The sequence below is a fragment of the Panthera onca genome, chromosome E2, assembly GCF_046562875.1.
Source record: "Panthera onca isolate mPanOnc1 chromosome E2, mPanOnc1 haplotype 2, whole genome shotgun sequence".
NCBI classification, from domain to species: domain Eukaryota; kingdom Metazoa; phylum Chordata; class Mammalia; order Carnivora; family Felidae; genus Panthera; species Panthera onca.
The window spans coordinates 45,992,341-46,005,558 of record NC_138353.1 but is presented as its reverse complement, the minus strand read 5'-3'; the positions used below and the strand labels follow the sequence as shown (position 1 = coordinate 46,005,558).

General features: G+C 49.8%; 1 protein-coding gene and 1 long non-coding RNA gene across 8 annotated transcripts in view; one reads left to right on the top strand and one right to left on the bottom strand.

Annotated features, from left to right (window-relative positions):
- Positions 1–12,288, bottom strand: part of ZFHX3 (zinc finger homeobox 3) — a 250,541-nt gene extending 238,253 nt beyond the window's left edge. The window contains exon 1 of one of the 6 annotated variants that reach the window (XR_013552520.1): positions 1,502–2,458. The gene's annotated coding sequence lies outside the window, so the exon portion shown is untranslated. Of the gene's footprint in view, positions 1–1,501; positions 2,459–12,176 lie in introns of those variants that run through there. The other 5 variants (XM_060650282.2, XM_060650277.2, XM_060650280.2 and 2 more) reach the window with 5 other exon arrangements.
- On the top strand, positions 3,798–11,437 carry LOC132690199 (uncharacterized). Of its 2 annotated transcripts, XR_009615305.3 has the most exons (4): positions 3,798–4,078; positions 7,056–7,113; positions 8,515–8,641; positions 9,189–11,437. It is a non-coding gene; the product is annotated as an uncharacterized LOC132690199 (long non-coding RNA). The 2 variants fall into 2 exon arrangements; XR_014136271.1 differs by having other exon boundaries at positions 8,515–11,437.
- Positions 12,289–13,218: the final 930 nt, after the last annotated feature.

Below are 13,218 nucleotides of genomic sequence, written 5' to 3'. Positions count from 1 at the left end.
GCTTTTCGTGTTTGGGTTAGGTAAAAAGAAGGATTCAGAATATCAGGCCGCCAGCAGCTGTTCTGAAAACTAGGAACAGGCCACGTTCTAGCCTTGGCCTCTCTCAATCAGGTTACCTTGGAAGGTGTCTGTTTTCCTCTCAAATGCAGTCTCTGCCCCAGCACTTGGGCTTCCTTCTCCAGCCCAGCCTCCTGGAACTCATGATTTTTAGGGTTTCCCCTTGAAACCTATCCAGAAACCACAGCCATTAAAAGAACATGAAGGTTTGACACCTCCTGAATTTAGGAATGAGGGGACTCGAGGGGCTAACTCTGCAAACTCGCACCTGCTGCTTGATGGCAAAGAAACAAAGTTCCCCAGCTAGCAGGAGCAAGCTTTAAATTATACTCTATTTATTTAGTGACTTGTCTCCAAGGATCTCAAAGCATGGGATGAAATAAGATGACGTGTAACTTTCCCACTATCTACCTTCAAGGCTTAAGTTTGTTTTTCTTGCTTTGCCTTGATAGATTCCACGAAGCAGGCCCCAGCCCCCACCCCCCCACGAGGGGTGGGGAGGCCTTCTCCTAGTGCCCAAGTGGGGCTGTCTAATCTCTCTGAGCTTATCTGTCAGTAGCTTTCAGAGTCTTCCAGGCCTGTTAAATGACACAAACAGGGGGTGGGAGCAGTAAGGACCCTCCTGGATTCACCTGCTCACGTGTTTCATTTAAACCAGTTTATATACTGTGCACTACTAAGCCAGGCAATGCACTCCTATAATACACCAGGCACGAGTGATGGTCTTTGCCCTCCAGGTGTTTTACCATTCTTATAACACAGGTATGTCCAAAGCTGAAAAGACTATTTTCCAGAAAGTTCTTTTCCCTCTATTAGTCTACAATGATTACTTTTTTTTCCCCTGCTATTGACCTAACTTGGGCAATCTTTCTCCTTTAACAGGACAAACATCACAGCTCTCCCTCTCCTCCACCCCTCTCCCCCACGGAAATGTTTTTCCAGAGTGCGAACAAACTAAAATTAGAGGGTGGGCAAGTGGATCCCCAAAGGTGCCTTCCAGCTCCAAACCTCTGATTCTCCCTTTAATTACTCCACAATAAGCACATTCTTCACGTTGTTTCAAACTGACCAGTGACTTCCCTTGTGCCTGAAAAGGGCGCATTTTAAGGCAGAGGAACCCAAACTTTAAATGACACTAGTACCGCAAGTATTCAGAAGGCAGGAACTAATCCAAAAGCAAAATAAGGAGGGAAGAAGGGAGGGAGAGAGAGGAGGAAAGATGGAAGGAGGAAGGGCTTCACTCTGTACCCAGCAGAATTTAGACACTCTCACGCCAGGTAGGTTCCAATTGGAATCTACGAGTTCAAGTGCATCCAGCCTGCCCTTCCCCCACATGCCTCAAGAGAATGGGAAGTTCAGCCAAGACTTGCAGCACCTGCCCGCCGCTCTAGGCCGGCGGTGCGAACCGGGCGGCTGGCGGGCTGGGGAGGGAGGCTCCACTCACCTGGCACACAAAGGCTCCGCACACCTCCGGAGGGAGGAGGCACTCGCAGGTCCGGGGGCCGCGGCGCGCTCGACAATGGGAAATTCCAGCGGCACCGGAGCCCCGAACTTACCCACCCCAGGCGGCATTCTCCCCACCTCCCGCCGCCCCCGGGACTCCGAGGTGGCTCTGTCTAGGTGCAGGGGGGCCGCAGGCAGGGCAGGGGGGCGCATGGTGGCGGCGGGGGCTGGCGGTCGCCCCTCCCCGGGAGGGAGGGTCCCCCGGTCGCGCGGCGGGGATTCACCCACGGGGCGCGGCGCTCGCGTCCGGGTCCCCGGCCTGCCCGCCGCCGGCTCACCGCCCGCCCGGAATCGCTTTATGTAAATGAAGCTCAACTCGCAGTTTGCAGGCTCACCGCCCGGGGAAGGGGGGCGGGCGGGGCGGGGGGCCTTCGGGGATCCACATTACACAGCAACAAAGCGGAAGGTTAATTTGAAACTCACAGCCCCGCCGCCGCTCGGCTCCCCGGGCAAAGCCTGACATCTACAGTCGTGCCGGGCGCAGGCCGGGTACTCGGCGGCGGCCGCGCCCGCAGGGACACGGGGACGCCCGGGCGCGCGAGGCCCGAGCGCTCGGTCGCGCTCCGGGTACTGGCTTCTGGGCAGGCCGGGCCGCGCGCCTGGGACGGGAGCCCTGGGCGGCTGGGCCTGCGCCGCCTCGGGAACGGGCCCGGCGGGAACAAAGCCCGGTCCTTCCCAGGCGCTGACCCCTCTCTCTCATCAAAAGTCAGGGGCCGGCCTAGAATCGGGCGAGAAGAAAGGGGCGCGCCCTCGGCCACAAAAGAGAGCCTGAGGCCTCAGAACCGGAGCCATGGGTCTCTGGGCCCCATCCACGTCACAGCCAGGCCACTCTAGCATGGGGACATTAGCCAATGTGGACAGGAATTTATTTGAAACACACACCCATCCTATTAACTGCTTTACAGGGCACTTCTGTTTTTCAGCTGCAGAAACTTAGAAAAACATCCCCTGATCTCCATTGAGAGTTGAAGGATAGAGTTTTTCATGGGAGAGAAAGAAAGGGGGGGGGGGGGTGTCAAGAAAAGAAGTCACAGCTTGCAATTAAGCTTACAGTCTTTTTACAAGACTTGCCTTAAAACACACACACACACACACACACACACACACACACACACAATTTCAGATAAGGCATATATCATGCCCTTCACAGGGAGATTCAACTGCCAGGTCAAATTTAATGGGGACACCCCAGTTGGTCAGAGCAACCACTGGACACTTTTCTCCCCAGGTTCGCCTTTGCCATTCTCATATGCAAAGGCAGCACCAGAGAAATCTCACCGGAAGTCATCGTCCTCCCTGTCAGAATCCCGCGCTCAGTCTGATTTAATTCCTGATTCCCCCAGCACAGAAGGGCACCTATTTTTCCCTTTCTGAAAGCCACCCACCCAGGCTGGCCCCACAACCTTAAGAGTCCTTTCCCCGACTGCACAATAATGAACCATGCAAGTGTGAGAAATATAATAAGCTCAGGAGGCAAAGAGCTGTATGTATGGAATTGTATTAGCATTAAGCACACTGATGCAGGAGGAAGAGGATGCTCGGCTGATTGAAACTATCAGGTCTCCACGCACAAGGCATTTTACACAATGTAATTTGAGTTCAAATTAACGTAAATAGCCAACCTGTTGGGGACAGACAACCCCCCTCTACATTTTACATTTTAGTCCAGAAAAAAAGACTCCAAAAAAAAATTTTTTTTTGTCTGCCAGGGCCCTGGGAGAAAAGACTGCCTCTAGGGAATCATGTCCGATTAGGGACAAAGGAGAGCACAGGCCAAATTCTGTCACACATGAGAGAGTATGGGGGTGGGGGGGGAGGGTGCTGGAGAGCAAAAAAGGAAAGTGGAGGATGATTTTGCAAACCGGGATATGATCATGGCCGAGCTGTTGCCAGACCACCTGACTTAAGCCCCAAGAACAGGTGGTGTTTTCAAAACACACTATTATTTATATTAGCCACATGAGTTGAGAACACCTTAAAGAAAACCAATTAATAATTTAATTGAAAAAGTGACTATGAATAATACATGAAGATGATGATGCTAGCAATAACGCAAGTAATGTGGCACTCACAACACAGAGATGTCTCTGGAAATGTCTCCAGGAACACAAGGACTCCAGGCCCCTATGTCCTACCTGGGAGCAATCCGGAGCCCGTGAGCTAAAGACAGTAAGAAAATGTTTACACTCCCCGAAAATCTAATTTTGCTCCTTTATCTTAACTTTTATTAACAGGGGACGACCTCATAATCTGGTGACATCATGAACCTGGTGGGCCGACAGATAAATATCTTCAATAAAAGAAAAGCGAGAATGCCAAAGAACCAGCTATAAAGTAATCTGGAAGGATGTGGAGGTGCTGGGCAGAAGGCCCTGGGGGGATCTGAAGGATACTACCAGCATCCCAAGGGGCACACGGGGCAATGTGCCCTCCTGCACCTCAGAGGCCTGACAAGTGGAACTGGGAGTAACCCTGGGTCCCTTTCCTTTATCTTAATCCAACACCAGCTACAAACATGGTAAGAGCTAGTCAAGCTTGCCTTTGTTACAGGCAAAATTGTAACAGGTTAGTCCACAGGCAGGGAAACTAGGGCCTCTGGAGCATCAAGATAAAGGGTTACCAAAAAAGCTGGGGGCATTACCTCCACCAGAACTGATTTTCATCATTAACAAAACAATACCTCTTCAGAGGGAGTCTGAAACTTTTGCACTTGTCTATGCAATCAACTGTTTCCCTGAAAGACAGGTTGCAAACTCAGTCCTCTGGCTCCGAAAGGCCCTGGCTCTTCTGAGGGCAGGTATCTGTAGTTAACCTACCCAGCAGAGACAATCTGGCACTCTCATGGCTCTTGGACACTGCTGACAAATAAACCCTCTCTCAGAAAAGGCAGTTCTCTGTAACTAGTCTCATCTCATCTGCAAACCGTAATTGGCAACAGCCAAAAGGATAAATATTTAAAAATAAATCAGGGAATGCTAACCTCTTCCCCACTCCTCCCCTTACCCACTCTCCAAGCCAGAGGCCAGCCCCCTAACACTTAGCTGGCTGGTAAATTACAGTGATCCCAACTGAGCCAAACTGGCTTGTCTCTTTCTCTCTCTCTCTCCCTCTCTCCCTCTCTCCCTGTCTCCACATACACTTCAGCGAAAGTAAATATGATCTCTGAGCTAAGATACAGTGAATGTCAGCATTCTGACTTCCAGCTAAACCTAGCCTCTATTTTCACAGCACACTGGATTTAGGGGAGATTTGTGTATTTTTCCAGATCCCTGTATTTTTATTAAAATATAGAGACACACTGATTTTAAAATTACTGCTTCAATAACCTTGAGGTTTTAACAAAGAAAAAGCCAGGAGAGGGCAAAAACAAAAATCCCTGAAACAAACAATAGAATATTTGAAGTTAAATTGCACCCCATGCCCTGAATTCACCCCATCGTTTCTAGGCAGTTATATTCAGGGGCCAGGTACCCACCAGGTGACCAGGCCCTCCTGGGTGCGACAGAGAATGCAGGCTTTCCTCAGAACAGCCACACTCACCTTCATAACCACGGGAGGCTGGCGTGCCAAGGCCTACACAGATCATTTGATTCACATTTCTCTGACACGTACCTCAAGGCCTCCAACTATCGCTACAATGCTAATTCCAGAGATTAAATTTTTACCCCCAAATCAGGGGTGGAACATTATCTAGTTAACTTACCCACCCTCCCCAACTCAGACCCTACATCTGTCAAACACACACATAAGAAAGACACAAACGAGTAACCATGTTTTAAAAACCGTGATTGGAAGGAGCTTTTCCAAATTAATTTTAAGTTATAAAGCCCAAGTTTTAAGAAAGCCAAAAATAAAAGACTTGCCTTACAACAGCTTTAAAGCATTAGGTGAAGTGCTTGCTCTCTTTCTTCCCTTTTTTTTGTTAACAAAAATATTATTTCTAAAAGGGCAAAGAGAATTTGCCATGCAAGACTTTTATACCCAAGGGGATTCTTACATTTGTGTTTCTAAACCTTGAAATTGAGAATTTTAATGAAAAGGCAGACAGATGCTTAAGGACAGCATCGCAATCAGGGTCCATACATTACGGTAGAGAAGTGCTTTGTTTGGGGGCTAGGAAAACGAGGTGGACTCCTATTTTTTCAGGGGCCATTCCCACTGTTGGACTCATCCCTTTGCACTCTGATACAAACCACTGAATTCTTGGAGGGAAGCAGGTTGGAGGGAGAAGAAAGGAAAAGGGAAACAGGAGAGGAAAGGGGAGGGGGAGGAAATAAGGTCTCTTTCTATAAATTGGAGTTTGAAAAAATAAAAACCACAAAATCTCAGCACAGCCTCAATTCCATAGTATGTACCAACAGCTTCCCTACACATGTGTTAAAACAATCAATTAAACAATATGCCAGGAGCACACAAACCAAGATCAGATTTTTGTTTCAGTGAAGAATTTAATTTGGGTTGGCCATTCCTTCCTATGAAGCAACCACTTCTTGGGGCAGGACACTAAGGGATAAACAAAAGACAACCCTGTTCACACTCCCCCGCCCCCCCCCCCAAATGATTCTAGAATCCCATTTTCTTATCTTGCCATTTTAGTGCGTTTTTGTCTGCAATCTGTGCTAATCTGACTTAAGAGCCCGGGCTGAAATTTCACATATCCTCCAAGTCAGCCAGTGTTTTAGAATCTGGATTTCTATTGAGGCTGTTCCAATCGTCAGCGAGGCCTACGGTAAAATGTGCTTCATGCTGTTTCGATTGTCTCTCTGCAGACAAATAGAAACTGTGAAATTTAAAGAATGGATAAAAAAAAAATCTAAAACAAAGAGGTTAAAAAAATAGGACAAATGTTTTTGCTTTTGTGTCTCCCTGGAGCAATTGTTTGCAGGAGTCTGCATTGACAATAACCATGAGAAGGCCATCTAAAGGCGATGCGCACACAAGGGGACTCCTTGCCTGCTGCCTTTGGTCTGGGAGAAAAAGCACCTTAGCTCCGTTCTCCAGGAACAAAAGGCCAGGGCCACGGAAGGGGGGAGAGGTTACTGGGGCTTTCACATGGAGCCAAGTGTCAATGCAGGTTCATTTTTCACCCGTCTTAGTTGGAAAGCAGCTCAGTGAACTTCCTAATGACTGCTTTTCCCTCTCCCCTTATTATTTCTAAACCTAAAAGAACAAAACAATAATATTTTTTTAAACCTAAAACCCATCATCCTATTAGAGGAAAGCCTTAGGGACCTACAAAGTTTTCCCTCCTTCCTTTCCCCACCCTACTTTTTTTTTTTGGGGGGGGGGAGGGGGGATTCCAATTGTAGATCACATGGAAATAAGAGACACTGGACATTGTGGCCGTTTTTAGTAACACCAGAACTGCCTTTATGTCTACAAAAAGGCAGGGAGCAGAAAAATAAACGCAAAAGGGGAAAAAAAAGACTGATCAGGGCTAGGTGATGGTCGGGAGGCTGTGGGGCACCGCCTGAAAACATTTTCTTTTTTCACAGCATGAAGTCACTAATGCCAGCTTCAGATTTGCGACTGAATCAAAGTCATCACTACAAGGTTGGTGTTTTTTTTTTGGGGGGGGGGTGGGGGGTGCATGGAGAAGTGGACAATAAGGATGTATTAAAGACAGAGACAAGGTGTGTGGGTGTGAGGAGGGGGGGCACTTCAAAGAAAGGAAGCTGGGATGAATCACTGCATGCCATGGAAATACCAGGGCAAGTGGATGTCGGAGTGTTTAACCAGATTCTAAGCTGGAAACATCTTCCCCAGCGGGCGAACCCTAGGACGAGGCAGTGACACGCAACCCTCAGCCTTTGAACCCAGACCTGGCAGCTTAGGAACGCGTCCCCCCCTTCCCCAGGCAGTCGCAGGCTCTGGCTGAAAAAGCGAGGTGGGGGTAGGGATGAGAGGGCCCTGCGAAGAAACACAATAAACAACTCAAATATGAACGGAAATGACATCAGCAAAGTGAAGGGCCTGTTTATTGCAGATCAAAACAAAACAAACTTCCAAACCTTTTGTGTATACAAGATAACTCTATAAAAAGCCCTCCTAAAATGTCACCAGGGTCGACACATCAGCATCCCAAGAAAACAGATGACAGTTACCAAAGGGGGAGGGTGGACAGGGAGGAGGAAGGGGGATGAAGGAAAGAAGATGGGAGGAGATAGAAAACCAGAAGGGGCCAAAAACCCAGCTGACTAGTTCCCCCCTCTGCTGATCCTTAATATTTATTGGTGTTTATAATCTAAAAGCCATGCTCTGTGTTTCACTTAATACAAGGCCAGACAGTGCTGTCTAATGAGGCAGCATTACAATCAGCTTGTAATACTGAATTTTTAATGCTGCCAAGGATTCTGTTACATAATAATATGAAAAACAGAAGCTGAAAGTGGGCTCGCAGTGACAGGACACTGGAGGTTCCAGGCAGGCAAGCAGCTCCAAGCCCGCCTTCCCTTCCCTCTCTCGCCCACCCCTGTCTCCCGATCAGCTCTCCATCCCTACACAGGAGGTCGGTATGGAAACCAAGAGGATTTCTTAGGAAATCCACTCTTTTTATTATTATTGCTATTATTATAATCTGTGATCCAAAGTATATTTCAAAGAGTTTGAATTCTAGCCTATCTGGGGTTAGAAGCCTGCAGTGAAAATTGGGGGAGGCTGAAAGACAAGGAATACAGGAGTGGGGGATAGCTTACTTTACGAAAGCCAAACAATACAAAAAAAAAAAAAATCACAGAGGGAAAAGTACTAAGATGCTTGGGGGGGTGGGGGGGTGCTGAAGTCGGCCAACCATATTCGCAGCTACTGCAGGCAGTTTACATTGGTGTAATTTAAAAGCATATATATAGCCGCCGTTGCTCCTCTCTGTAATACCCCAAGACTGTAAATCTATAACCACTGCAATGATTTAGTGATTAAAAACATGATAACATATTGTGTAACTGCAAACCACAGAACCCCTGCCAACTCTCCTCGAAGATAAAGAGAAAAAAAAATACAGAAAATGTGTTGCTTGCAGCGATCTTCCTAAACCCAAAAGATTTTAATAAAAGAACCTATATAGTAGACGAATCGGAAAAGGGTGAGTGAATTCTATGTGAAGCCAGCAAAGGGAGGGGGGGAAAGGGGAGCTTTATGTGGGATTCTTTTCCTTGTACTAACAAATTACGACCTAAACATGCCTTTTCTTTTCTCTCTCTCTCTCTCTCTCTCTCTGTCTGTCTCTCTCTCTCTTTTTTAATAGTTTGTTGTAACTGGAATGACTGGTCTTGTGTGCTGTCTTGCATATTCAAAGCAGCTCTGTAATCGGATCTGGAGACCCAACCTTATTTGCCTGAACTCAATAGGGTTTTTCTTCTTGCCCCCCCCACGCCCCCCTTCTTGTTTTGTTTTGGATTCGGTGTTGTGGGGTTTCTGTTCTTGCTGGGAGCAGACAGCAACCCAGGAATAGGCTCTGGTGCCTTTAAGCTACAGAGCAAACACCTGAGAGGGGGAGGCACAATTTGTAACCTGGCAGGAGGAGCCTAAAATATACACAAAAAAATAAAATCAAAGCAGCTGTAGGGGTTTTGGCCTCTGAGCAGCTGACCTGACCCCATTCTGTATATTCTTTTATTTCCCCATTGCAGGATTCCTGCACCTTGGGTCAGATTCGAACTCAATGTGACCCTGAGGAGAAGGCAGTCACCGAGCCCTGGAAAACTCTCCGCATGTAATGGAGGGGGGGGGGGGGGGGGGATGGGGGAGTATAAGTGCATCCACATTCAGACTTCCCCAGTGTAGACACCCACGCACTATGTACTTATACACACACACACACACACACACACACACACACACACACACACATCTGTCAGGAATGCCAGGCCATGGGGCCAGCTCCAGCCCAGCTTTCTCAGTTAACACTAACCACAGCCTGAACTCTCCCTAAAGCCCCCCAAAATCTTCATATCTATAACTCTACCCATAAACACATGCATGCACAGGCGAACACTCCTCCAGAGACTTTATATGTTTAAAAAGTCCACAGATCTGAATTGCCTCCTCTCTGGACCTGAGCAGGGCAGTTTATTCAGAGAAATCAATAGGAAAGAGCATTTGCAAATATTTATATAAGCCCTGTGCGTTTCAGCATTAAGTAATTAAAAACTAAAACTCAGGGAGGGGGAAGGGAGGGATACACAGACAGAAGAAGGCTGCAGGCCTAGAGTGGGTTTTCCTGCCTACACCTCATCTCCCCAAACCACAATCCTTTCAAAACTGACTCCATGTACACTTTTTACGAAATCCTGTTCGTGCACCATTTGCTAGACTATTTCAAAATCATCTCCAAATATGGATTTACCTACCACCAAGCTTTCAAGCCTGACTATAAGAGTCTGTATTCTCTCTCTCTCTCTCTCTCTCTCAAATGCACACACAGCAATTCTTACTTTTGACACTGCTTCAATCTCTGGTGTATTACTCTCTACTGTATTCATATTCCTGAATTATTTGCACTAAAGATACCCAACATTATACGATGAGAAGAGGGCCCCCAAGGTGATAATTCAATGATCGAATACCCACCCCCTACTCCCCCACCAATACTTTCCACTCCCCTCAACCTACAGGATACCTACACCTTGGGGGTTCAGTACCTGAAACCCACATATGTAAACAGATTTTCCCCTCAAAAATGTACAGCAAAATGAAGGAGTTTTTAAATGAGCCACTATCGACTGGACTTCCCCTATATTGTTCCGGAGGGCTGACACTAAATTCTGTTTGTACTGCCTCTAAATCTTCTCTAAGGAGCCAACCAAGGCAGTGGAGCACCCACGCTGCAGATATTGTAGAAATTTACAGTAAATGTAGGTACACGATTGCAGCACGCTGCCCTATTGATTATGCAGATTGTGATCAATCTTCTCCCCTCTCCGTTTCCCAAGCCTCTTTCTGAAGACCTCCAAATAAGTTGGTCTGTAACTAGCCATTCTCCCAAAGTAGGGGGGAAAAAGTAATTTTTTTAAAAACATAATAAATCCTCAAGTGTCCCCACTGAAAGGGCTTGGGTCTTTTTTCCTTTAATTCCAAAGTAAATTTATGCTCTGCAATTTGCATTATAGCTAAGCGATCACCGTATGTCATATTCTTCAAAGGTGCTTAACAAACCCCCTTTTAAAAGTCACTAGAACTGGAGTCCAGAAAAAGGCAATCAGCCTCCTTCTTCCATATAGTCCTTAGATCAAGTTTCAATAATTGAGACCAATAAAGATTGTCATATTTGCCTTACTTGGAAGCAACAAGGGGAAAAAGTTAAGAGTGGGTGATTTTTGAAAGCACTTGTAATCAAAGAATTTGCCACAGTCGAAGGAATTGCACAACATTCTGCAAAACTCAGATTTTGAGCAACAGATTAATTTGTAAAGTAAAATGTATTTTTTAATGTAATAGCTCCACAAGAAACCCACGAATCCATACACAATTTAAATACACTGCATAAAATACACTCACATCTACTCTCCAAGAGATATACAAAAAGACGTACACGAAAATACATTAATGGAAAAGAGTGAAGCAGGACTAGGGGTGAGAGCAAAGAATGGAACGTAAACAATCCCAGATTCGTGAGAAGAGAAGAGAAAAGAAAAGAAAAGAAAAGAAAAGAAAAGAGAAAAAAATAAAAAAGGAACACTCCGATGTCTCTCAACTCAGCTGGTCAAAGAGAGGCCGGCCAGGCTAGATCTAGTCCTGGCCGGCGGCGCAGCCCCGAGTCCCCGGGAGCCCCTAGTGTCCAGGGCAGAGCCCCCTCTGGGCGCTCGCGGCGCTGCCAGTGGGGCAGGGCGGAGAGCGCGCAGGTACGGGGTCGGGCGGCCGCCTCGCACCCTTGCCCCCTCTCCGACCCGGGGCTCCCGCTGGGCGGCCACATCCCCCGCAAGTCGAGCCCCGGCGAGGAAGGCGGCCGCCCGGCCGGCCAGCGGTGGCGGCGGCAGCAGCAGCCGCGGCGACTGCTCGGGGCCGGGTGCGCGCTCCGCGCGGTGGCTCAGCCCGGGGCCCCGACGCCTCTCGGGGTGGGGCAAAGTTGGGGGCCGGGGGCGGCGGGGGCGGGGGCGCTCGGCACCGCGGACCCCCCCCCCCCCCGCCGGCCGCCGCCTTTGTCTCGGCGCCCGGACCCCGGCCGCCCTCCCGCCCTCGGCCCCGCGCCCCGGCCGGCCCTGCCCCGCGGCGCCTCCAAACTCGGCGCGCGGGCCTCGCCCCGGGCGCCTCCACCCTCCCGGGGGTCGCTGGCGGCCGGCGGCTGCGGCGCGGGGGCCGGGGAGGAGGGGGCGGCCCGGGCTCGGCGGCGGCGGCGGCGGCGGCGGCGGGAGGAGGAGGAAGAAGAAGAGAAAGAGAAAGTTTGGCGCAGGGGGAAGGCGAGCGGGACGCAGCGAGCGAGCAGGGCGCGGGCGCGGGGAGCGCGGGCGGCGGCGGCCGGGCGCGGGAGCCGGGAGGGGGCAGGACGAGCCCCATGCAAAGCAGCCCGGGCGCCCCGAGGAGCCCCGCGTCCGGGCGGTGGCGGCGGGAGGAGGAGGAGGAGCAGGCGGCGGCGGCGGCGGCGGCGGGAAAAAAAAAAAGAGGGAAAAGTTGCCACTTACGCGGTTGCTTCTCCGGCGGCGGCGGCTGCAGCGGCGCTGCTGGCGGCGGCGGCGGCGGCGGGAGCTGGCGGCGCTTTTAATCCCGAAAAGAGGCGCTCGGGCCGCGGAGCCCATCAAGGCAGCAGCGGCGGCTGGCGGGGGTCGGCGGCGGCGGAGGACGCGCTGCTGGCGGCGGCGGCGGCGGCGGCGGAGCTGGAGCGCGCTCGGCGGAGCCCGGGGCGGGAGGCGGCCGCAGCCGGGGAGCCGGAGCCGCCGCCGCCGCTGCCGCCGAGCAGCATGGTTGGCGGGGAGTTTACAGCCCCCGGAGCGGGCAGGGGCCACGGAGGAGAAGCGGCGGCGGCGGCGGCAGCGGCTCTAGGCTGTAATTGGGATGCAAAGCAGGCGGTGGCGGCGGCGGCTGCGGCCGGGAGGAGGAGGAGGAGGAGGCGGCGGCGGCGGCGGCTGCAGCGGTCGGAGGGGACGCGCTGGAAGTGGGAGCTGATGAGTGAAAAGAAAAAAAAGTCTTTGGATCTTTATTCTGCTAATTAGTTTCCTGCAAAAAATGGCTGTGATTAATTCAGTGCGCATGTGCTTCATTACCCAGGCACGACGGGAAGGGCTAATTAGCCACCTTCTGGATCAATAAGATTCAGCAAAAAAGAAAAGGGGGAGGTGGAGGGAGGCAGAGGGGAGGAAGGGAGGAAAAAAAAAAAAACCGGGGGAAAGTGATGAGCAGGGCAAGGAGAGCAGGAAGAGAGGATGGGAGAAGAGCCCAGGAAGAGGGAGAGAGGCACCAAAAGTTTATGCATGTATTAAAAACACATACACACACGCACACACACACACACACACACGACACACACGCACACACAGACATACACCGAGAAGTGAAATGCAGAGAAGCAACAATAGGAACCTGGCTAAGATTTTTTTTAAGATTTTTTTCTTTCCTTTTTTTTTCATTCTTTTTTTTTTTTGTTTCTTATTTTTTTTTCCATCTTCCCTTTCTTTTTCTTTCTTTCTTTCTTTTTTTTTTTTTTTTTGGCAAATGCAGCAGTGTTTA